This window comes from Perognathus longimembris, chromosome 2, assembly GCF_023159225.1.
Source record: "Perognathus longimembris pacificus isolate PPM17 chromosome 2, ASM2315922v1, whole genome shotgun sequence".
NCBI lineage: Eukaryota > Metazoa > Chordata > Mammalia > Rodentia > Heteromyidae > Perognathus > Perognathus longimembris.
Genome location: NC_063162.1, coordinates 97,857,527 through 97,881,362, shown reverse-complemented (window position 1 = coordinate 97,881,362; position 23,836 = coordinate 97,857,527). Strand labels below are relative to the sequence as shown.

Sequence of the window (23,836 nt, the reverse complement as noted above, 5' to 3'; positions counted from 1 at the left end):
AATACAAGTTGATATTTCATTACAATGTGCTTCAAACTAACTTTATAATAATAACTCACAAATGGCTATTTTTAATGATATAGTTTGAATCTGATACTAATAAAATTCTATACAAAGCAAATTAAACTAAACTAGACTAAACTCCTAAACTCCTAGACAAGACCAGGCAGCAGTGGCATAGGCCTAGAATCCTAGCTACTCAGGAAGCTGAAACCTGAGGATCACAGTTTGAAGCCAGCCTTGGAAGGAAAGTCTAAGACTCTTATTTCCAATTAATTAGCAAAAAAGCTGGAGGTGGAAATACAGCCGAAGTGCTAGAATGCTAGACTTGTACAACAAAAAGCTAAAAGCTAAAGGATAGCACCCTGGTAAGTTCAGACCAAGATACACACACATCCTAGATAAATATCAAAATACTTTGCTGTGTCAAGTGAATTAAAAATTAAGGTGAAAATGGCTTCATATTTTGATTCTAACTTGGGGCACCAGTGGCTCACCTCTGTAATCTTAACTACTCAGGAGGCTAAGATCTGAGGACCACAGTTGAAAGCCAGCCAGGGCAGGAAAGTTCATGGTATTCTTATCTCTAGTTAACCAACAAAAAAGCACAAAGTGGAACTGTGGCTGAAAGTGGTAGAGTGCTAGTCATAAGCTGAAGAGCTCAGGGACAGCACAAAGACCCTCAGTTCAGGCCTAGTACTGGAACAACAACAAAAAAATGGCGGGGGGGGGGGATATTTCTGACATTCTGGATGGGGACAGTAACAATATGAGAGGTCACTAAGAATTTGTGATTTGAAGAGACAAAATGTAGGATTTTTAGGGCAGTGAAAACACAATACATATGTGTTATTGTAAATTTTTTCAAACCTACAAAATTGACATTACTAGGACTTAAAAAAAAACTATACACTTTGGATGATAATGATATGTCACTCGAAGTTTATCATTTGTAACAAATATACCACCCTAGTAGGGTATGTCACTATTTAGAGAGACCATGCATCCTGGGGTTTGAAGATATATATGTGAAGGCCCTTTACTTCCCACTCAATTTTTCTATAAAGCTAATATCTCAATAGAAAAATCAAGTCTACTTTTTAAAATGAAGACAAAATATCTGTAACAACTTTAATCTTTTCCTGCCAATTATTATTCCACTGATCCTCTATTACCATTTCATAAGAACAGCCTTGACAACTCTATCCTCCAGTGTAACTTTTGTGTACAAATCTATGGTTCCTTGCAATACTTACTCCTCCCTTTCTAGCCTCCTGATGCACTACTGTCATGGGCAGATTAAGTCCAAACACAGAGAAGTTAGTTACATCTGTGATTCTCAGTGAATGAAATCAGTAGGAAAATCTGTGGGTCAGAGTGAAAAGGAATCCCAAATTGCTCAGAATTTCTTTATTGAGAGAAAATTATCCTAAAATACAAAATATGATATTGTATTTTCCTTCTGTAAAGAGATACTGTATGTCTATAGCTCTGCAGGATAGTGGTTGTCAAGCATGAGACAGACCCTGGGCTTCATCTCTAGTACAACAACAACAACAAAAAAGGCATCTTTGCTGCACACAATTCCAAAGCTAGAATTTGCTATGTGTTTACAGTGTGTCCTCCAGCAACAAAGCAAGATGATTTTTCAAAAGGTGACCATTAAAAAGCTACATTTTTCAAAAGAAATATCTATCAGTGTGTGTATGACAAAGTGCCATTACAAAGACCTACTTCAAGATAAAAAAAAAAAACTTTTGGAGAAAATTGCAAAGATTAAATTTTGTATGATTTATTACATGGAGGAAAGTTGTTTACTTGTATCTTCTGGGTATTCTAAATCTAATAAGTTAAAAACCATGCTGTATGTTCCCAAACTAAGCAGAAGTTTGGTGAGACTTTGAAAGTCACCTAAGAATGAGTGGTTAGAGAAATAGTGTTCACTCTCTTGCTTTGTTCACCAGAGAGGCCCAAACAAACATCAGGCAGTCCACACATCTGAGTCATTTAGAAGAGGAATACAAAGGATCTATAAAGGGCAGGCTTAAGAATGAATTTGGCAAGAACTACCACCACCATTACCTATACCTTTTTATCTTCAATTTCAGGGGTGGCACAAAGGCCAAAATTCTGTCAGCAGTTCATTTTGGTGAACACTGCTTAGGTACAAGTGAAATATGAAGCACTATGTTAAAGTTAAAAGAAATGGAGATGTATGGCTGGGAATATGGCCTACTGGCAAAAGCTCTTGCCTCGTATACATGAAGCCCTGGGTTCAATTCCCCAGCACCACATATACAGAAAAAAGCCAGAAGTGGTGCTGTGGCTCAAGTGGCAGAGTGCTTGCCTTGAGCAAAAAGAAGGCAGGGACAGTGCTCAGGCCCTGAGTCCAAGCCCCAGGACTGGCAAAAAAAAAAAAAGGAGATGTAGGCCCAAAAACACAAAGCAGCAAATATGTAAGAAGAACAAGTCTAGAGACCAATGTATAACATGAAGATGATAGGTAATAATAATGTATCATAATGAGGATTTTTGCTAAATAAGTAGATTTTAGTACCTCTCTAGCCACTATTCTTCAGCATCCTTGCATCTTCCTTTGTCCATTGTTTCAATATTCTTTAAGAGTTCTTTCTCTTGTTCATGTAATTCAACTAAACACTTTTATATTTCCCTATGACTTCAAGTATTCTTCACATGCTAAGAACTCAGAAACCTATCCTCAGCCTCCATGATCTCTTGTGATATTCCAGAATCCTGTACTGACCTTCTAGATACCTCCAAAACATCAGTGATAACCCAAAAGCATGTTAACCACGTCCAAAGCTGAACACACTATATTCACCCCACATCCCCTTCTTTTTCCTCTCACTACCCAATAACCTGGAAATACTACAATTTTATGGCTCTCATATTCATCAATAAAGACCAGCAAGTTCTTCTTCCTAAATATTTTTCCTAAATATTCTCTTTTCTATCCTCACCATCTACGTCTAGGCTTTCAATCCATCTTTTCTACCTCTTGTGTTGCCAAATCTCTACCCCCTAACTCACTCAACCCTAATTGACTCAGACATTCCTTTCTTGATGATCTGTTATGCCACTCAATTCTTCAGTGACTCCACAGTACACAGGATAGGAAGTATACCCTCACTATCTAGTTTCTAGATGACACTACGTAGTTTCATCTGCTGTGACTCCACCTTGCCCTTCATATGGTAATAAAAATGACCTGCATAACACTCACAGGGCACACTATATTTAAGGCCACAAAACCATTCATGCTGTTAGCTCCCCCTGGAAATGTTCTCTGCTGCTTGTCAAGCCACTCCACCTCCTCAGCTTTCAAGCCTTAATTCAAACACAAGTACACTCAAGCTCTTGCTTGGCGTTTCTACCACAGATCCAGAGTTCTAAGTTTCCTTTGCACAAGTACCAACCGCCAGTATACCACGCAACACATATGTGAACTCTATACAGGTATCCATAATCCTACTGTACTATAAGCTCCTTGTTGGAAGACAATCACCTAATCCTTAAATCCTCAAAATTATTTCAATGTACATAGCATAAGTAGGAGGAAGTTAATGAATGAACTGTAGGCCAACAAAATGACAAGAAAATCAAGTAGCTATCATAGAAGGAAAAAAAGACTTTAAGTCTTAAGATCTTGCAAAATCAAGTAGATATCATAGAGGGAAAATGACCTTACATGATACCCATAAAAAAAAAAATTTTAATATGGATATTTTGGTACTATGCAACAAAAATGTTATCAGTGGCCTATGCAGGATATAAGGAGCTACAAATTTCCACTGGAACAGTTGATAAAAACTTGACAGAGAAACCAAAGAAAAAGATGGCTTATTTTGATAAAGTAGAAAATTCATTGAGCTGGGCACACTGGTGGGTCACGGCTGTAATCCTAGCTACTGAAGAGGCTGAGATCTGAGGATCACAGTTCAAAATAAGCTCAAGAAAAAAAAAATCTGAGACTCTTACCTCAAATTAACCAGCAAAATGCAGGAAGTGGAGCTGTGGCTTAAGTAGCAAAGCAACAACCTTGAGCAAAAAAAGCCAAGCAAGAGTGCAAGGCCCTGAGTTCAAGACCCATTACTGGTACAAACAAAAAAGAAGAGAAGGAGAAAAGGAGGAAGGGAAATAACGGAGGAAGGAGAGAGAAGGAAGGAAGGAGGGAGGGAGGGAGGGAGGGAGGGAGGGAGGGAGGAGGGTAAAGAGAAATTCACTGAGCTACATCCAGGGACTGAACACAAGACTGGTTCCTACTGTCAGTTCACCACTGGTCTCTTTGTCATTATTTTGCACATCCCAGACTCCATGGCTAATTCTTCTCCATGGGACCCACAAACCTGGACTAGTCAATTAGTCTAAGAGACTAAGAGATTGGAGATGTGAGGTTCAGAGCCTAGAGGAAAAAGGAAACTAATATTTATTAAAGACCCATTCTGTGGCAGATACTTTGCTCCATTACAAACTTTCATTGTTTGTGAGTTTCATTCCCACAGTAACTAGGAGTAATGTTCGCATCTTACACATGGTGAAGTGATGCCCAAGGTCACCTAGTTAAGCAATGAGAGAGATCACCCACAAACCCAGAAATGACAGCCTTCAGAGTTTTTCTATGCTCCTCACCTCTTCAAAATGGATGAGATGTAATATAGCCATGCCATTAGAACTCAGAGACATTTTTCCTCTGCAACTCTATTATACATGTCACTTAGAATATACCCTATCACTGACAAAATGGGCACATGATGAGTTTAAACATCTTTGGTGCTCTGACCTAAAACCTAAATGCTATTTTTTATTTTAGTCCTATAAGTTCATTGTTAACGTTACAAAGACTGAATTTTTGGAATAAAACAAGTTCATAATGAGGTATTTCTTTAAAGAATACTTTTCTTTCGACCAAAGCTCAATGTAAAAACCACCAAGGACAGCAACTATTTCTCCCTTGTTAACTTGTAAAAAAAAAACAATGACACTAGAAGACACCTGTGGGAAATGTGCTTATCTGACCAGGTGTTCATTTTCGTGTGCTGTCATTTGAATAAAACATCATGCTAAGCCCTACAGACCAGAGCTTATAATAGAAATGCCACAAACTACAGCAGCACAGCTGATAAGCCTATAATCTACTGACAAAACGTACTCCTTAGCAAAGTGAAACCAGATGTCTGGTGTGAAATCAGATGTCTGTAGACTTGTCTTTCTCAGCTTCCAGGACAGTATTAGATACACTAAATACACAGCTTAGCTGTATATTAAACCCACAACTTGGGAAAATCGTGACAGTTTGGACATGAAGCATCAGCATTTTTATTGTAATGCTTATAAACCAAAGACATTTCTGAAATAGAAATTCTAACTTTAAGCACTCAGCTAAATGCAGTAGTATGTCTTTCTCACACTGGGAACAATATCAGAGTTTAACACATAATAGAGACATTTCCCTTCATTTTTCAACCTGACACTTTTTAGGCTACACGGTGGAATGATCTGATGGGGGAAATCAAGCCACATCAGGAGTCAGTCCTTTCCCCAGAAATTTTAGGATCAGACACAGTAGGCTATCTGCTGGGAGGCTTCTCACCTATGGGAAAGGACTTACTAGGTTGCTTTCCACTATCCAAAGGACAATCACAGGGATGGGCGGATAAAAAAGGAGGGAAATGAACATGTTAGGAACTTTTTTTTTTTGCATATTTTATATACATTCATTTTTCTATTTAGGCCGATGATAAATAAAAGAATAAATTGTAATAGGTCCTAAGCGAGCAATAAATAAGGACCCAAATTCAAGCCCATATGTAGATGACTATAGGGATGGGAACAGTGGTAGAGACCCTATTTAGCTTTTGCACAGATTTGCATTTAATGATCTCTACCACCACAACCACAAAAAAAGAAAAAAAGGACAAGGAAGAAAGGAAAGGAGGAAAAGGGAGGGGGGAGGAAGGGAGGGGAGGGAGGGAGGGAGGGAGGGAGGGAAGGAGGGAGGGAGGGAGGGAGGGAGGGGGGAAGAAAGGCAGAATGGCTAGGCACCAGTGGCTCAAGGCCTGTAATCCTAGCTACTCAAGAGGCTGAGGTCTGAGAATCACAGTTCAAGGCCAGCCCATGCAGGACAAGTCCATGAAACTTTTATCTCCAATTAACCACCAAAAAAGCCAGAAGTAAAGCCAAGGCTCAAATGGTAGGGTGCTAGTCTTGAGCAAAAAAAAAGGCTCAGGGACAGCACCCAGGCCCTGAGTTCAAGCCCTTAGGACAGGCATGAAAGAGAAAGAGACAGAGAGGGGAGAGAGACTATAGAAGTCTTACTGCATCTTTTTGTTGTTGGTGGAGGTAGTTTGTATAGATTTTTTATTATTTATTTTGTGGCAGTACTGATGCATGAACTTCAGGCCTTAGGTTCTACATATACATATATGAGATATATACATACATCTACATATTACATTACATTTCATATGCATACACAAATATACATACATATAGCTAAACAGTATATATTACATATAATTGTACATATATCTCACAATATATCTCATATACATATATATCTACATATGCACCTAATGTGTAAATATAGGACCAAGAGCTGAGAAAATAAATGCTAAATTGTTAATTAACAGTGATCTGAAAATGGGATCATGGGAGACTCATGTTCTATTGACTTTTCATATTCCTTTGAGAGTAAATTCTAAATAACTTTGTTAAGAAAAAAGAACCTTTCAAGGCACATGTTATACCAGTGGAGCTATACCTCCTGCCCCAAAAAAAGAACTTTTCTCATTTTAAAAAAGAAATGTTAAAAGTCACAAAATTCAAGAAAGAAAGAAATGTAGCCATATGAAACTGTAACCTCTCTGTACATCAGTTTGATAATAAAAATTTGAAAAAAAAAGTCTACTTTAGTATATTTTCTCCTAAATGTACCATCCTAACTCATGCATGTTTTCTAATATTAGGCCTGATGCATGTGTACGTTTGTGTGTGTGTGCACACGCGCATGAGCACCAATATAGGAACTTGAACTAGGCCAGGTACCTTAGCTTTTTTTAGCTCAAGCTGGTGTTCTACCACTAGAGCCACAGCCCCACTCTAGCTTTTTGCTGGTTAATTGGAGATAGGAGTCTCAGATTTTTCTGCCAATGCTGGCTCCAAACTATGATCCTGAAGTTGCTAGGTTACAGGCATCTGTTACCAGTGCCTAGGTATATTATGCCTTCTTACAATTCAAAAAGGTATCCTCATCCAACTGTTGAACAAAATATTTATGAAGTTAAAAATGACTTTAACATTATTTGTTATGGGAAACAAATCACGACTGTTTACCCTTACTAGAAACTCCCACAACACTGTAAGATCAGTAATATAGAAAAAAATCTTGTACTTACACAATTATTCAGAAAATCCACAGAAAACTGGTGAAAGGCCCAACCAAAAATGACTGTCTCCAACATCATTCTTCCCAACCTACTTTCATCAGTGTTCAACACATGATAGGACAGTGGCCATAAATACCTATTCAATCATGGGCCCATCATCAATAATAACCATGAAGAAAATTATGTGAACACCTACCACTTGACACAAAGGATAGATTCACAGTTGGCCAATGCCAAAATGATCATAGAAGAAATTTCTAGTTTCCCTGTGTGAGTATCCAAGAATATATTTTACTCTTTTCTGCAGTTCATCTGGATTTTAACTGAAACATATGACACCACAGGGTTCAGAACTGTTTCATTTCACCAGCAATGTATTGGAGAAAGGATACAAAAGTTCCAAAGAGGGCTGGGGATATAGCCTAGTGGCAAGAGTGCCTGCCTCGGATACACGAGGCCCTAGGTTCGATTCCCCAGCACCACATATACAGAAAAAATGGCCAGAAGCGGCGCTGTGGCTCACGTGGCAGAGTGCTAGCCTTGAGCGGGAAGAAGCCAGGGACAGTGCTCAGGCCCTGAGTCCCAGGACTGGCCAAAAAAAAAAAAAAGTTCCAAAGATCTAAATAAAGACACCACACTGAAAATCTCAGACTTCCCAGAACTGCAACGTGCTGTTTGGTCACTTTTCAAAAAATGCAGAGTGTTTGTTGCGGGGTTCATAGCAGTTTAAGTCAAGACCAAAAGGCTGGGTGGGGCTGGGAGTATGGCCTAGTGGCAAGAGTGCTTGCCTCCTACACATGAAGCTCTCTCAGTTCGATTCCCCAGCACCACATATATGGAAAACGGCCAGAGGGGGCGCTGTGGCTCAAGTGGCAGAGTGCTAGCCTTGAGCAAGAAGAGGCCAGGGACAGTGCTCAGGCCCTGAGTCCAAGGCCCAGGACTGGCAAAAAAAAAAAAAAAAAAAAAAAAAAAAAAAAAAAAGCCAAATCTGATATTTTCTAGATAAATTCTTCTTCTTCTATAACTCTGCAAGAAGATTCCCAAAGAAACTCAACAATTGTACTTCCATGCTTGGGGGAGTGGGGAGGCAGAGGTCTTAAAAAAAACTTTTTTCCAAAACAAAGTTCTATGGAGAGGTTCCTGTTAATTATAAAGCAGGGTCTCGGTTCTTTAATAGTCTATCGCTTGGGGGATTTGAAAGTTAGCTCTCTCTTCAATATGGGCCCTGTGAAGGTCAACTGTAGAACCAATGTTCCATATTAAAGGAAGTGAGGGGAACTTAATTTTCTATCAGGACAAGTGAATACCAAGGACTTACATACTCAAAGCCATCAAACTTCCAGCAATTCGGCTCTGGTCACAGGTGGGTCTGGGCCTGTGACCTGGGAGGGTCATAGGTGAGTCTCCAGTTCTGATTAGAGAATTTGGCCCCAGGTTCACCAGGGCAGTTCAGATGTCTCCCTGAATCTCTAAGGGATAAAATCCTGGCTCCTTCCACCCGTGATGGACCCTTACTTACCCTTTCTCCCGCTCTTCCTCGGTGAGAAGGGGTAAGTGGTTATTTTGTACCCTCGCCCAATTTGCCAAAAACCCTAAAACGACAGAGACAATACATGTCCTTTAAAACCCTGCTCCGAAGCCAGCGGGGCTCCCACCACCGGCCGGGCCCTCCCAGTCCGTCTCGCCCCACAGCGCCCCCGCCCGGCCAGGGCCGGAACCCGGGAGACCCTCGGCGGAGACCAGGGGGGGTCGCGACCAGGGCGGGGACCCCCGGGCCGGGAGGAGCTAGGGGCTTAGGACCCAGTGTGGAGGCCCGGGTTTCCTAGCCCTGGCAGCCCAGACCGTGAGGGAGAGGAGGAGGTGGCGGAGGACGACGGGGAGGGGGGAAAAGAACGCGGCCGCGCGGGCCTCTGATAAACACGAGCACGAACACATGCTCGCTGTCGCCACAGCGCTCGCCCGCCCTCCCTAGCCTAAGCAACGTCCACCCCGCCGGGGGGCTCGTCCTTAGGGAAAGAATCCCGGTCCCAGGTCCCCAGGTTCACCAAAAGCCGCAGCGTCTACGCTGGCCGCCCGCACCCCCAGTCCCGCAGCCCCCACCAGCTTCCCGGCGCCCGCCCTGGCTCCGCACCCTCAGCGCCGCGCAGCCCAAGGGAAGTCCTCCGCCCGCGGGCCCCGCCCACCACCCGCGGCAAGCCCCGCCCCTGACTCCCTCGCGAGTGCCCCGCCGCGCGAGGCTCCGCCCCCGCCAAGCGGAAAACCCGCCTCCAAGAGCGCCACCCGAGGTTGAGTCCAAAGCATGGCGTGGATCATCAAGGAATCAGAAATAGCACTCGAGCCACAAGCACTACGTATAAGAAACTCTAGGCTCAGCAAGATATTTACGTCTAAGAGATCCACAGAAAGCTAAAATTAAGAAATTGTGTCCTCAGCCCTGTCTCCTTGGTTTACACGTAAGGGAGAAACACACACACACACACACACACACACACACACACACACACACACACACCTCAACAGTTAGCAGTAGCAAAGGGCCTCAGGACCTCTGTCATTCCTAGGCAGCCGCTTATTGGATATTTTCTCTACTCACTTGCACACACAGTACTGACCAGTTTTGCTGCCTTCTGACAAATCAGAAGGAGTAACACAGAACTGGTAGTTTACTATACTAGAATCTTAAGCTTCTGCTCTCAAGTTGCACAAAATCTTAACTAGTTTTTTGTCTTTTCTTGTAACCTAGGAGAGTAAACAAGTACCTCCGAACATAAAATAATTATTTCTTCTTTTTTGCTATTCTTCCAGTTGGACATTTATCATTTCTGTATATTTATTCTTCTGGAAAGTATCAAAATACATAAATTATATGTTAGGAATGACTGTGCCACTCTGAAATCACTCCCCCTCCTAAGTCCTGGGCAGTGACACAGCTTAGGGCCTGATTTCCCTGCCCCCTGGGTTATTACAATAATACCATGCAATATAATACTAGGCTGAGATCTGAGGATCTCAGTTCAAAGCCAGCCTAGGCAGGAAAGTTCGTGAGTCTATCTGCAATGAGCTACCAAAATAAGCTGGAAATAGTTTTATAGTTCAAGTAATAGAGCTTTAACCTTGAGTACAAATGCTCAAGGACAGCACCCAAGCCCCGAGTTCAAGCCCCAGGACACACACATACACACATACCTGAGGTAAATACTCTAAACATCCCATTTTTTTTCAAGCTTACTAATTAAATTCTAAACTCAGTATAAGATTTTGCTTTCAATTGAAGTACAAGGAGTTGTGTCCTTATGTATTAGAGCAGACCTCTGTTTCTCATCAATGCCATCAGGGAATCAGCGGAAAGAACCATTAACAAGGCTACGAATTTCAATTTCATATCTAATATTCAAGGAGATATTTAAGGGACATTAGTTTGAAATCTCAGATTTTATTTATATATGATATATATTCTCATCTATGTATACTTAGAATTAGTAAGCAGTGTAAGATATGATAGAAAAACAGTTCTCAGCCTTTTTACTCTCAAGATCTCTTTACATTCTTAAAAATGAGAACCTATAAGGGTTTCATAGCCAGGCATAGTGGTGAACATCAATAATCACAAGATCAGGCCAGCCTGGCCACATATGGAGATCCTATCTTAAAAAAAGAAAAAGAAAACTAAGCTGGATGCTAATGGGTCATGGCTCATAAAAGAAGGAATGACTTTCAAGTCCAGCTTGAGCAAAAAGTTTGCAATGTTGTAGGGAGTACAGCTGACACCATCTTGATTAGGGACATAGTAGGAAATGTTGGGGGGAGTAGATTAGGTCAACCTGATCCCAAAATTCTGCTTCTGTAAATGGCTTGTTTGTTGCTTGCTCTACCCCCTGCATCAACCTCCTACATCTGTGCTATGCTTTTACCTTTATAAACCCCAATTTGAGGACTGCTCAGGGTCATGGTGGCAGCTCCCGAGTCTGCACTGTCTCTGGCCGGTCAGCCCACTACTCACTCTCGCAGTTTCAGCTCCTGAGTCTGAGCTGTGTCCCTGGCTGGTCAGTTTGTTTTATACTTCCCCAATAAATCCATCTTTTTGCTTGAGACTGTCTCTGAGTGGTAGACCCTTGGAGGGATGGGGACTCCCCTCCCTTGAATCCCGTAACAAGACACCATCCCAACCAATAGCTGGTGAGGTTGTGTGTGGCTGTCATCTCAGCCAGAAACAAAAAACCCTGAGTTTAAAGCCCAGAACTTGGGGGTGATAGGGGGGACTGGATATATTGGGCTTCACATATAGGCAGCATATTTTGATGTTTACTGTGAAAAAATAAAATCTTAAAACAAAAGATCTTTAAATATGTATTTAATTAACCTTTAAAGTAATAACCCATTACATGTCATTATGACTGCCTTTTGAAAACAAAAGCAGTGAGAAAAGTAGGTTTTCTTCAGATTTTTATTACCTGGGTTAATGGAGGCTAGTGGAATCTCATTCTGCTTTTGTATTCAATCTGTTTATTATACTGGTATAACTAAAGTATTATGAAGAAAATTGAGCCTTATACAAACTCATAGCTTAAAAAAAAAGCAGAAACTTGCAAAGCCCCTGAAAGATCTCCAGCCACCCCTGGTAGCCCTCAGCTCTCATACTGAGAATTATTGCCAAACTCCATTTTGCATTCATTTATTTGAGTGTCATGCTCTCTCGCAGAGCAGTCTGCCACCATCTGAAATTACAGCCCTTTACTTATTCCAAGGTAAAACTCCAACTTGACAGCTCATATCAAGTCATCACATTTCTAAAAGTCTTTCAAAGCCCTTACTATAACAACTCTGAAGATATTGATATTCTTATTTAAAAATGAGATGAAAACATGAGGTTTCATGTCTACTTTTTATTTCAAAAATTTGGGGAGTTGTGACTATGAATGGTACCTCCAGAAAAACAAAGCATTAATATGTAGTCCTTAGCCCAATTTTAGATATATTTATAATAAATCATATTCCTCTCCTTTCATATGAATGATGTAAAAGTGAGCTTAAGATAAAAATAAAACCAGCATTTTTGCTTTATTTATTACCTATATTTGATTCTAAAGTTGCTGCATTGGAAAATATTAGATTTATAAGCTTTCATTCTTACTACAAATAAAATATTGTAGTCGGCTGCTGGTGGCTCATGCCTGAAATCCTAGCTACTCAAGAGGCTGAAATCTGAGACTCACAGTTCAAAGACAGTTTGGACAGGAAAGTCCAAGAGACACTTATCTCCAGTTAACCACCAGAAAACCAAAGTGGCTTTGTGGCTCAAAGTGTTAGAGCTATAGCTATGAACAAAAGAAAGAGCTCAGGGAAGTCTAGGCTGGGAGTTCAAGCCCCATGACCAATTAACAAACAATCAAAATTGATTTAGGATCTGGTACTGATTGCGCACACTTACATTCCTATCTACTCAGGAGGCTGAGATCTAAGGATCAAAATTGATAGCCAGCCTGGGCCGAAAAGTATGGGAAACTCTTATCTCTAGTTAACCACCCAAATACCAGAAGTGGTTCAAACTCCAGGACTGAGACAATAAAAAAGATTTAGGAAACAACCATCAATGCATGATGGATGGTTGACAAGGAACTTTGCAATGAAGATCACTGCCAAGCAGTGGCTTCCTATTTGCTGAATTATGGAAGCCAGTGAGGTTAGAAGAACAGGTCAAATAACATTAAGTAGAAGAAAATGAATGCTTCTAGAATATGGAGCACATGATGGTTCATGTAGACTCTGCAGCAAGTTAGTAATAGGACAAAAAGAAGAGGGAAGGTGTAGGAAGAAGCTTCTGACTCAAACCTGATTCCAACATTAGAACTATCAAAAGACTTCAATGAAATCATGTCAAAGTTAAATGACATACTCTCTAGAGCTTGAGATACTTCAAGGGAAAGGGAAAAGAAAAAGAAAAAGAAATGGATGACATAAATGGACTGTTATTGAATCTAGATAGGGAGTAATTTGGGCTTTTTCCTATGCTTGTATGTGTTTAAAATTGTTTCACAGTGAATAATTTAAAATAAATTACTGCCTTAGCTCAAATTGCCTAGAAAACAGTGACCGAGAAATCCAAGCATGTTGCTGGGAAGGTTTCATCCTAGAAAAGCAATAATTAGGGAGAGAGCTCAAGGGACAGGTAAGGGAGACCCCCAAAAGTGTGCTTGCACCAGCTGGTTAGAGTACCACACCTCACCCAGGTAGCAACTCAATGCCTCAGGAAAGCTCAGGATAGGAGCCACTGCTTCCTAGACCACCCTTCATGGAGGCTGTCGGGATGCCATTTACCATTGCCTTCTGTCTTCTCATACGGTAAAACTTTCTGGCTCGTTGGCCTTATATGCACCTGCAGGCTGTAAAAGCACATAGCAGAAGCTTACATTGACTCCTCAGCAATAGAGTATCCTCTCATCCTGCCTCTTTTATAGCTTGCTACCTATGCAAAGGACACCAGAACTAGCACCTTTCACTGATCGTCTTCCATTCCCTGTTCAGTATTCTCAACCTTAAAAAGTCAGTTCATTGTCTTCTTCCTAGCTGAGTCTATCAAGCCTTGCCTCCTGTGGAAAATTCTATGCAGAACATTTCAACATTGTTTAACCCTTTAGACTACTCACCTTTTTTCTTTTGGGGGTGCCATTCCTGGGGCTGGAACTTAGGATCTGGGCACTATTCCTAAGCTTCTTTTGGGCAAGGGCAGCACTCTACCACTTGAGCTATAGCTCCGCTTCCAGCTTTTGGGTGGGGGGGAGGTTAGTGTCACACAGAGTCTCTCCTGCTCCAGCTGACTTTAAACTGTAATCCTCAGATCTCAGCCTCCTGAGTAGCTAGGATTACAGGAGTGAGCCACCAGCACCCAGCTACTTACCCCTTTTCTGCTTGCTAATCAGAAGATAGGAAAGGAGTGGGCATGGTGGTGACCACCTCTAATACTGGCTACTCAGGAATCATAAAGGAAGATCTCTGGCCCAAGCAAAAGTAAGACATAATCTAAAAAAAAAGAATTTTTTTTTGCCAGTCCTGGAGCTTGAACTCAGGGCCTGAGCACTGTCCCTGCCTTTCTTTTGCTCAAGGCTAGCACTTTACCACTTGAGCCACAGCATCACTTCCAGCTTTTTCTGTGTATGTGGTGCTAAGGAATGGAACCCAGGGCTTCATGCACGCTAGGAAAACATTCTACTGCCAAGCCACATTCCCAGCCCTAGAAAAGGGGGGGGGGGAACTAAAGCGAGATTTTGAGTTTAATCCTCATTATAGCCAAAGGAAGGAAATATAATATGAAAATTTTAGATTCACTATTTTAAGAATGGTTTACCACTCTCTCAGTGATATAGGATTATTTTTGGCCAGCAATCCAAGAAGCCTTCTTTTCCTACCTCATCTTCAAGTTAATTTGGTTGCTGATTCTCAAAAATCAGGTTACAGAAGGGCACTGGTGGCTTGTGTCTATAATCCTAGCTACTCAGGAGGTTGAGATTTGAGGATCATGGTTCAAAGCCAGCCTGGGCAGGAAAGTCCATGAGACTCTATGTCCGATTAACCACCAGTAAACCAGAAGTGGCACTGTGGCACTGTGGCACGAGTGATAGAGGGCTAGCCTTGACCTGAAGAGCTCAGGGGCAGTGCCCTGGCCTGGAGTTTAAGCCACAGGACCTACCAAAAAAAAAAAAAAGTCAGATCACAGCTGGGCATGATGATACATCATTATAATCCTATAATCCTAGCACAAGAGGTGCTGAACAAGATGGATCAACAGTTCAAAGCCACCCTGAGCTTTGAACAGGACACTGTCTAAAACAAAAAAGAAAAGGAAAAAATGAGTTCAAAGTTCAGACATTCAGGGCTGGGAGTGTGGCTCAAGTGGTAGAGCTTCTGCCCAACAAGGCCCAGAATTCAAGCCCCAGAACCTGCAAGAAATTTGTTTAAAAAAAATAAACCAGGGGCTGGGAATATGGCCTAGTGGCAAGAGTGCTTGCCTCGTAAACATGAAGCCCTGGGTTCGATTGCCCAGCACCACATATATAAAAAATGGCCACACTGCCCCCCAAGTCCTACATTTCCTAATTTTAGAACTTTGTACAAAGCTATCATGATTAAGACTCTGGGCTGCTAGAATCAGGTATATATAACTCAAAGGAACAGAATTGAGAGTTCAGAAGAAAGATGGCGCCAATGGAATAGGGAGGCACCCCGACTCGCTCCAACGGCATAGTGAGCTGGGAACCCCAACACCCAACACCCCATCAAGAACCCAGCAAAACCAGCAGCCAGAAGCAGTGGAGAAACGCAGGAAAACAAAAAGGAGCAAAAAAGAAGAACCGAAAACCTACACGGAGCCGGAGATTCACCGGGGCACCCTCCCCCCTCCAGCCGACCCTGGCCCAAACAGGGTCAGGCTGGGAAAGGGGAACCCGGCGATCGGCAGACAGGCTGCCAGGAGCGCAGAATTCATATAGGGGGAGACCCCACGGACACAAGGCAGGGTGCGGACCAAGACACACCGGCAGCGACGAGAAGTTCGGGTCCACACCGGGTTTGGACAAGGGAACCCAGCGCGGCAGAAATCGGGAACCAGGGAAGCCACCACGACACTTAGCCAACCCCTGGAGGGCCAACGGCTGCGAGGGACACACACACAAAGCAGCAAAAGTGAGTGCCCTCCCCTCCCCCCTCCCCCACCCCTGAGGGAACAAAGAACCCACAAATCAGGCGGGAAGCTCCCATCAGGCGCTGGGAAGTCAGTTTAGCAGGGGAAGGGCTCAGCAGCACCAACACCCCACAGGTTCCTGAACTGGCAGAACCGGCCCCGCCCCCTTCCCAACAGGGGCCGGGAGACAGCCGGTTGTGCAAACCCCACCTGAGGCGCCTGGACCTCACAGACTCTTACAACTAAAACCACAGGCGCTGGTGGGCAATACCAGCCCAGCAGGGTCACTTGAGCCTGATCACGTCCCCCCTCCTCACAGCGGAGGTGAGGTCTGAAGGTGCCAAGCCACACCCGGACAGTCGATCCCACTGGGCCCCACACGTACCCCCCCCCCAACGGACTCGTGGGAGGGCGCAAGCACAACCCAACAACCCAGGACTTGCTCTGGGAGGCATATCCCGCCGAAGTGCCTGTTGCACTGAACGCACAGCGCACAGGAGGGCGGGGCCCCCGGCGACAGCGCCCGCTCTGGTGCCCTGCACTGGTGGGCGGGGACACAGCGACAGCACCTGCTGCCGTAGACACATCTACACAGGAGGGAGGGAGGAGCTACAAACCAAACCTGAGAAGCCATCCAGATCTCCAGATGCGCAAATCACAAAGAAACATAACTCAGTTCATCAAAGGGCAAGCCAACTCGCCAGCTCCAAAAAGCAGCACGACTGAAGAGGAGATGGAGACTAAAAAAGCAAATGAGGCCATGTTAACAGGAATGATCGAAAGCGTCAGAAATGAAATCAGAAAACAATTCCAGGAATTTAGAGCGGAAATCTGGAAGGACACCCAGGAAGCCAAGAAAGAAATGGAAGCAAAACTGGATACAATGCAAACCTGCTTTAAAGAAATGGAAGCAAAAATGGATACAATGCAAGCTGCCTTTAAAGAAAATCTCCACATCCTAAGAATTGAAATGCATGAAAAAATAGATTTAAAATACAACTCTTTAAAGGAAGAAATCTCCACGATCAGAGCTGATATGACAACCATAAATAGCTCTCTGACATCCATAAACTCCGCAATTGAAACCATGACACAAAGAGTAGACCATATAGAATCCAGAATCTCTCGCCTGGACGATGAAGCAGCTGACAACAACCAGAAAATGACCACACTCCAAGAAAAGGTGAAGCTTCAGGGAAGACTAATCCAGGAACTAATGGACAAAGACAAGAGATATAATCTGCGCATAATTGGAATAGAAGAAGGAGCTGAATACCAGAGCAGAGGGCTTAATCATGTTCTCAATAAAGTTATTGCAGAAAACTTCCCCAATCTCACAGGGGTCCCCATCCAGGTAACCGAAGCCTATAGGACACCTGGCAGGCCAGACCCCAGGAAAGCCACCCCAAGGCACATAATATTCAAGACTACAGACCTCAAGATTAAAGAGCAAATTCTGAATTCAGCCAAAGCGAAGAAGGAAACTTTTTTCAATGGGAAGAGGATTCGAATAACATCCGACTTATCCACACAAACTTACCAAGCTCGAAGCGAGTGGAAGAACACCATCCAAGTACTCCAGAATAACAATTTACAACCTCGGATCAAATATCCAGCGAAATTGGAGTTCACATTCGAAGGGAGAACCAGATCTTTCCACACCAAAGAGGAGCTAAAGGAGTATGTGAATAAAAAACCAGCCCTACAGCGAATATTAAGAGGGGAACCCCACCCAACAGAGATCGTAAAAGACACAAAGACAGAATCAGAAAGAAACTTCAATAGCCAAAGTCCAGCAGAAACACAAGCTCACTAAAGACAAGAAGAAAAAAAAAAAAAAGAAGAAGAAAAAACAGCCCACCAAGAAAATGGAAGGAGAAAAAACACCCTTATCCTTGATCTCTTTAAATATAAATGGTTTAAACTCCCCGATAAAGAGGAGCAGACTGGCAGAATGGATTCGCAAACAAAAAGTTGACATCTGCTGTCTACAAGAGACCCACCTTACAGCAAGGGACAAAAACAGGCTTCGAGTGAAAGGATGGAGCAAGATCTACCAAGCAAATGCATCCACCAAAACGGCAGGTGTAGCCATCCTGATCTCAGACAAGCTTGACTTCTCTTTAAAGTCCACTCAAAAAGACAAAGAAGGACACTACATATTAATACAAGGAAAAATACAGAATCAAGAAATCATGGTGATAAATGTATACTCACCAAACAAAAGAGGCCCAACATATGTCAAGCAAATTCTCAAAGAATTACAGAGCAAGATAGACACAAACACAATCATAGTGGGTGACTTTAATACTCCTCTCTCTCCAAGAGACAGATCCAACACCCAGAGGATTAGTAAGGGAGCTGAGGACCTAAATAACACCATTTCCCAAATGGATCTAACAGACCTATATAGAACCTTTCACCCCACAGAGACCCAATACACCTTCTTTTCAGCAGCCCATGGATCATATTCCAAAATAGACCACGTCATAGCCCACACAAAGAACCTCAGCAAATACAAAAGTATTGACGTCATCCCATGTATTATATCTGATCACAGTGGATTAAAGGTAACCCTCAACAACAAAGGATACCACAGAGCCTATACACACTCTTGGAGGCTAAACCCCACGCTGCTATCCAACACTTGGGCCACAGATCAAATTAAAGATGAAATCAACGAATTCATAAGCCACAATGACAAAGAAAACACATCACAAAGAAACCTATGGGACACAGCTAAGGCAGTTCTGAGGGGCAAGATCATTGCACTCAGCACCCACATTAAAAGAATGGAAGCAGAGCAGGTGAATACCCTCACGATGAAACTAAAACAACTGGAGAAACAAGAAATGACAGAATCTAAAACGACTAGGAGGGGAGAGATCACAAAGATTAAAGAAGAGATAAATCTGATTGAAAATAGAAAGACCATTCAACAAATAAATAAGACTAAAAGCTGGTTCTTTGAGAAAATAAACAAAATTGACAGACCCCTTGCAAGACTTACAAAAAAAAGAAGAGAAGGGACTCATATTCGTAAAATCAGGGACTCCACTGGAAAAATTACAACAAGTACACACGATATTCAAACAATCATAAGGAGCTATTTCCAAAACCTCTACTCAGCAAAAAACAATAATTCTACAGAAATGGATCAATTCTTAGAGAAGTACAAACTGCCCAAACTGAACCAAGAAGAAATAAATCAGCTAAATAAACCAATAACTTACGGTGAGATACAGGAGGTAATCAAGAACCTCCCTACTAAGAAAAGCCCAGGCCCAGATGGATTCACCAACGAATTCTACAAAACCTTTAGTGAGGAGCTAATTCCAATACTCCTCAAACTCTTCCGCGAAATAGAAATGGAGGGAGAAATTCCAAACTCATTCTACGAAGCTAATATCATACTAATTCCCAAACCAGGCAAAGACCCAACAAAAAAAGAGAACTACAGACCAATATCACTAATGAACACAGATGCAAAGCTCCTCAATAAAATATTAGCTAATAGGATCCAGAAAGTGATCAAGAATATCATACATCATGACCAAGTAGGCTTCATCCCTCAGTCACAAGGATGGTTCAACATCCGTAAATCAATCAACGTAATTCACCACATAAACAGAACTAAAATCAAGAATCACATTGTTATCTCAGTCGATGCCCAAAAAGCCTTTGACAAAATACAACATCCATACCTATTAAAAGCTTTGGAGAGAACAGGAATAGATGGAACATTCCTCAAAACAATAAAAGCCATATACAACAGACCAACTGCTAATATCATATTAAATGGAGAGAAACTTAAATCATTCCCCCTAAAATCAGGAACAAGACAAGGATGCCCACTCTCCCCACTTCTGTTCAACATAGTGCTGGAATCCCTAGCCATAGCAATAAGGCAAGAGGAGGACATCAAAGGGATCCACATCGGCAAGGAAGAAATCAAGTTATCCCTATTCGCAGACGACATGATCTTGTATCTGAAGGACCCAAAAACCTCAGTACCCAAACTCCTACACCTAATAAACCAATTTGGCAAAGTAGCAGGATATAAAATCAACCCACAAAAGTCAGCAGCTTTTCTGTACACCAGCAATAGACAAACAGAAAAGGAAATTATGGAAACAATTCCATTTACAGTAGCCAAAAAAAGAATAAAGTACCTAGGGATCAGCTTAACCAAGGACGTGACGGACCTATTCAATGAAAACTACAAAAATCTAATAAGGGAAATCAAAGAAGACACAAGGAGATGGAAAGACCTCCCATGCTCATGGGTAGGCAGAATCAATATAGTGAAAATGGCCATATTGCCCAAATTGTTATACAAATTCAATGCAATACCTATCAAAATCCCAGCCACATTCTTCACTGAAATAGAGAAACCAATCCATAAATTCATATGGAACAGCAAAAGACCTAGAATAGCCAAAGCAATTCTAGGCAAAAAAAGCAATGCAGGAGGTATCACAATACCTGACTTCAAGATCTACTACAAGGCCATCATAACAAAAACAGCATGGTATTGGTATAAAAACAGATCGGAAGACCAATGGATTAGAACTGAAGACCCAGAAATAAAACCGCACTCTTACAGCCAACTGATATTCGACAAAGGAGCTAAAGATATACAATGGAATAAACATAGCCTCTTCAACTACTGGTGCTGGGAGAACTGGGCAGCCATATGCAGAAAACTCAAAGTAGACCCAAGCCTATCACCATGCACCAAGATCAACTCAAAATGGATCAAGGACCTCAACATCAGACCTGAATCCTTGAAACTACTGAAGGACAGAGTAGGAAAGACACTAGAACTTATAGGCACAGGAAGGAACTTCCTGAATAGAGTCCCAGGGGCACAACAAATAGGAGAAAGACTCGACAAATGGGACTACTACAAATTAAAAAGTTTCTGCACAGCTAAGGACATAGCCACCAAAATAGAAAGACAGCCAACGATATGGGAAAGGATATTTACCAGCACAGCAACAGACAAAGGCCTGATATCGGTCATCTACAGAGAACTCAAAAAACTAAGCCCCTCCAAGCCCAATAAACCTATTAGGAAATGGGCAAAAGAGCTAAAGAGAGACTTCACAAGAGAAGATATAAAAATGGCAAAGAAACATATGAGGAAATGCTCAACATCCCTGCTAGTAAAGGAAATGCAAATAAAAACAACCCTGAGATACCACCTCACCCCAGTTAGAATGGCCTATACTCTGAACTCAGGAAACAACAAATGCTGGAGGGGCTGTGGGGAAAGAGGAACCCTTCTCCATTGTTGGTGGGAGTGCAAATTAGTACAACCACTTTGGAGAACAGTATGGAGGTTTCTCAAAAAGCTCAATATAGACCTACCCTATGACCCAGCCATACCACTCCTAGGCATCTATCCTAAACAGCAAAATCCAAGATATCAAAAAGGCATTTGTACTACCATGTTTATCGCGGCACAATTCACAATAGCTAAAATATGGAAACAACCCAGATGCCCCTCCACAGACGAATGGATCCAAAAAATATGGTACTTATACACAATGGAATACTACATAGCGATTAGGAATGGTGAAATATTGTTATTTGCAGGGAAATGGTCGGAACTCGAACAAATAATGTTGAGTGAGACAAGCCTAGAACACAGAAAACAAAGGGGCATGATCTCCCTGATATATGACTGTTAACAAAGGGAGACGGAGAGACAGTAGAGACCAAGTCTGTGAATACTGTATATGTTCTTGATACATTGTATATTGCATATATGCCAACCTGACCTAGACAAGGGATAGAAAAACAGGTTGTAAGATATCATAAGAAATGTACACACTGCCCTACTATGTAACTGCACCCTCTTTGCACAACACCTTGTAAAAAAATTTATGTCCAATTAATAAAAAAATAATAATAAAAAAAAATGGCCACAAGTGGCGCTGTGGCTCGAGTGGCAGAGTGCTAGCCTTGAGCAAAGCCAGGGACAGTGCTCAGGCCCTGAGTCCAAGGCCAGGACTAGCAAATAAATAAATAAAAAATAAACCAAACAGTGCCAAAATTGTTTTGTAGAACTTTTAGAGTCCATTAAAAAAAAATAATAAAGATCCACCAGAAGGGTTTCTCTGTGTGTGTGTGTGTGTGTGTGTGTGTGTGTGTGTGTGTGTGTGTGTGTTTGAGGCAAAGCTGTCAGAGAGTAAACACAAATCCCCATACATGAGCTTTACCACTGGGCTATATCACCCACCCCACTATAAGAGTTTTCAATAAAGACCTATTTTGTACACCTTATGAGACATTATCCACTTTGGTTTTTAGAAGTCTAGGAGGAACTAGAACCAAAGAGAAAGATTAGAGAGCAAGCTCCACAGACAAGCTCCATTCACCACCACATGGGTGACCTGTCTTTCATACACCACAGGTCTCGCAAAAATGTCAGGTTCTTCACCTCCAGAAAAGGGGAGGCAGGCAGCTGATTTACACTATTTTCTTAGGGCTGGATTGGGAGGTAGTTGTACTCTCAGCTCTCCACTGAATGAGGAAGATAAGTAAGCAGGATATCAGCTCACCAGAGTCTGAAGGCCCAGCAAGCCAGTGGTTCCTGCTTCATTATAGGGTCAAGAGTAAGTGGAGGCTAACTAGACCAAAGTCACACATTCTTGCTGAGACTTATTGATGCTTAGTAAATGTGGAAGACTCAGCTTCCTGCAGGACCCCACTGACTCTGGGACAAGAAACAAAGGGTGAAAGAGGAACTGGAATGCAGCTGTGATGAGCCCTATAGCTCACTACCTCTTTATATCTTGTTGTGGGTCCCAGCTCAGCTCAGCTCATTGCTGAATTTCGCTGACATTACCCTGGCTGAAAAGCACACAGTACATGTTTCTGCCAGGCAAGAGCTATATCAGCTACTGAGCCAACACCATCCTGTGGAGGAATGAGAGTATTGATGCCTCCTTGGACTAAGCCAGGTGGAAAATTCGCCTCCCAGCCAGCTCCTCTGGAACCTGGAGAGAAAGAATACAGTTCTTGCATCAGTGTTTGGCTGAAACGGTACAGATATTGCCAGGAAGGTTTGGGCTGGGGGAACTAACTGACTTGTCTTAAAAGCATTTTTTTTTATGTTTGTTGGCAATTCCAAATGAGAGGCTTCTGGCAGGGCCCTGAATAGGATGTATGGGAGGAAATAAGGAAATCCAGGGAACTCAGGGATCAGGTCCCTAAGCAACTTACCTCCTTTCAACCTTCATAATCGTCCTATAATTCTGTGGTTACACTCAGGATTGTGTGTGTGCGCACATGTGCATGCCTGCACACACACACACACACGCATGCATGCACACACACACACACACACACACACACACACAAAATCCTGGGTCTTGAACTCAGGGCCTGGGTGCTGTCCCTTGTCTTTTTCATTCATGGCTGGCACTCTACCATTTGAGCCACAAATCCACATTGGATTTTTGGTAATTAATAGGAGATAAGACTCTTACGTAGACTTCCTACCTGGGCTGGCCTCAAATTGGGATCCTGGTTCATTTTTGCTGAACCAGAGGCTTTTTGTAAACCCTTTTTTTGCGGGGGGGCCAGTCCTGGGGCTTGGACTCAGGGCCTGAGCACTGTCCCTGGCTTCTTTTTGCTCAAGGCTAGCACTCTGCCACTTGAGCCACAGCGCCACTTCTGGCCATTTTCTGTATATGTGGTGCTGGGGAATCGAACCCAGGGCCTCATATATATGAGGCAGGCACTC

At 42.4% G+C, this 23,836-nt stretch overlaps 1 protein-coding gene across 2 annotated transcripts in view; it reads right to left on the bottom strand.

Annotated features, from left to right (window-relative positions):
* The window catches only part of Immp2l (inner mitochondrial membrane peptidase subunit 2), an 859,776-nt gene extending 850,197 nt beyond the window's left edge, over positions 1-9,579 (bottom strand). The window contains exons 1-2 of one of the 2 annotated variants that reach the window (XM_048339779.1): positions 9,538-9,579; positions 8,926-8,998 (exon numbers count right to left, since the gene is read on the bottom strand). The gene's annotated coding sequence lies outside the window, so the exon portion shown is untranslated. The other variant, XM_048339780.1, reaches the window with a different exon arrangement.
* Between the last annotated feature and the right edge of the window lie 14,257 nt (positions 9,580-23,836).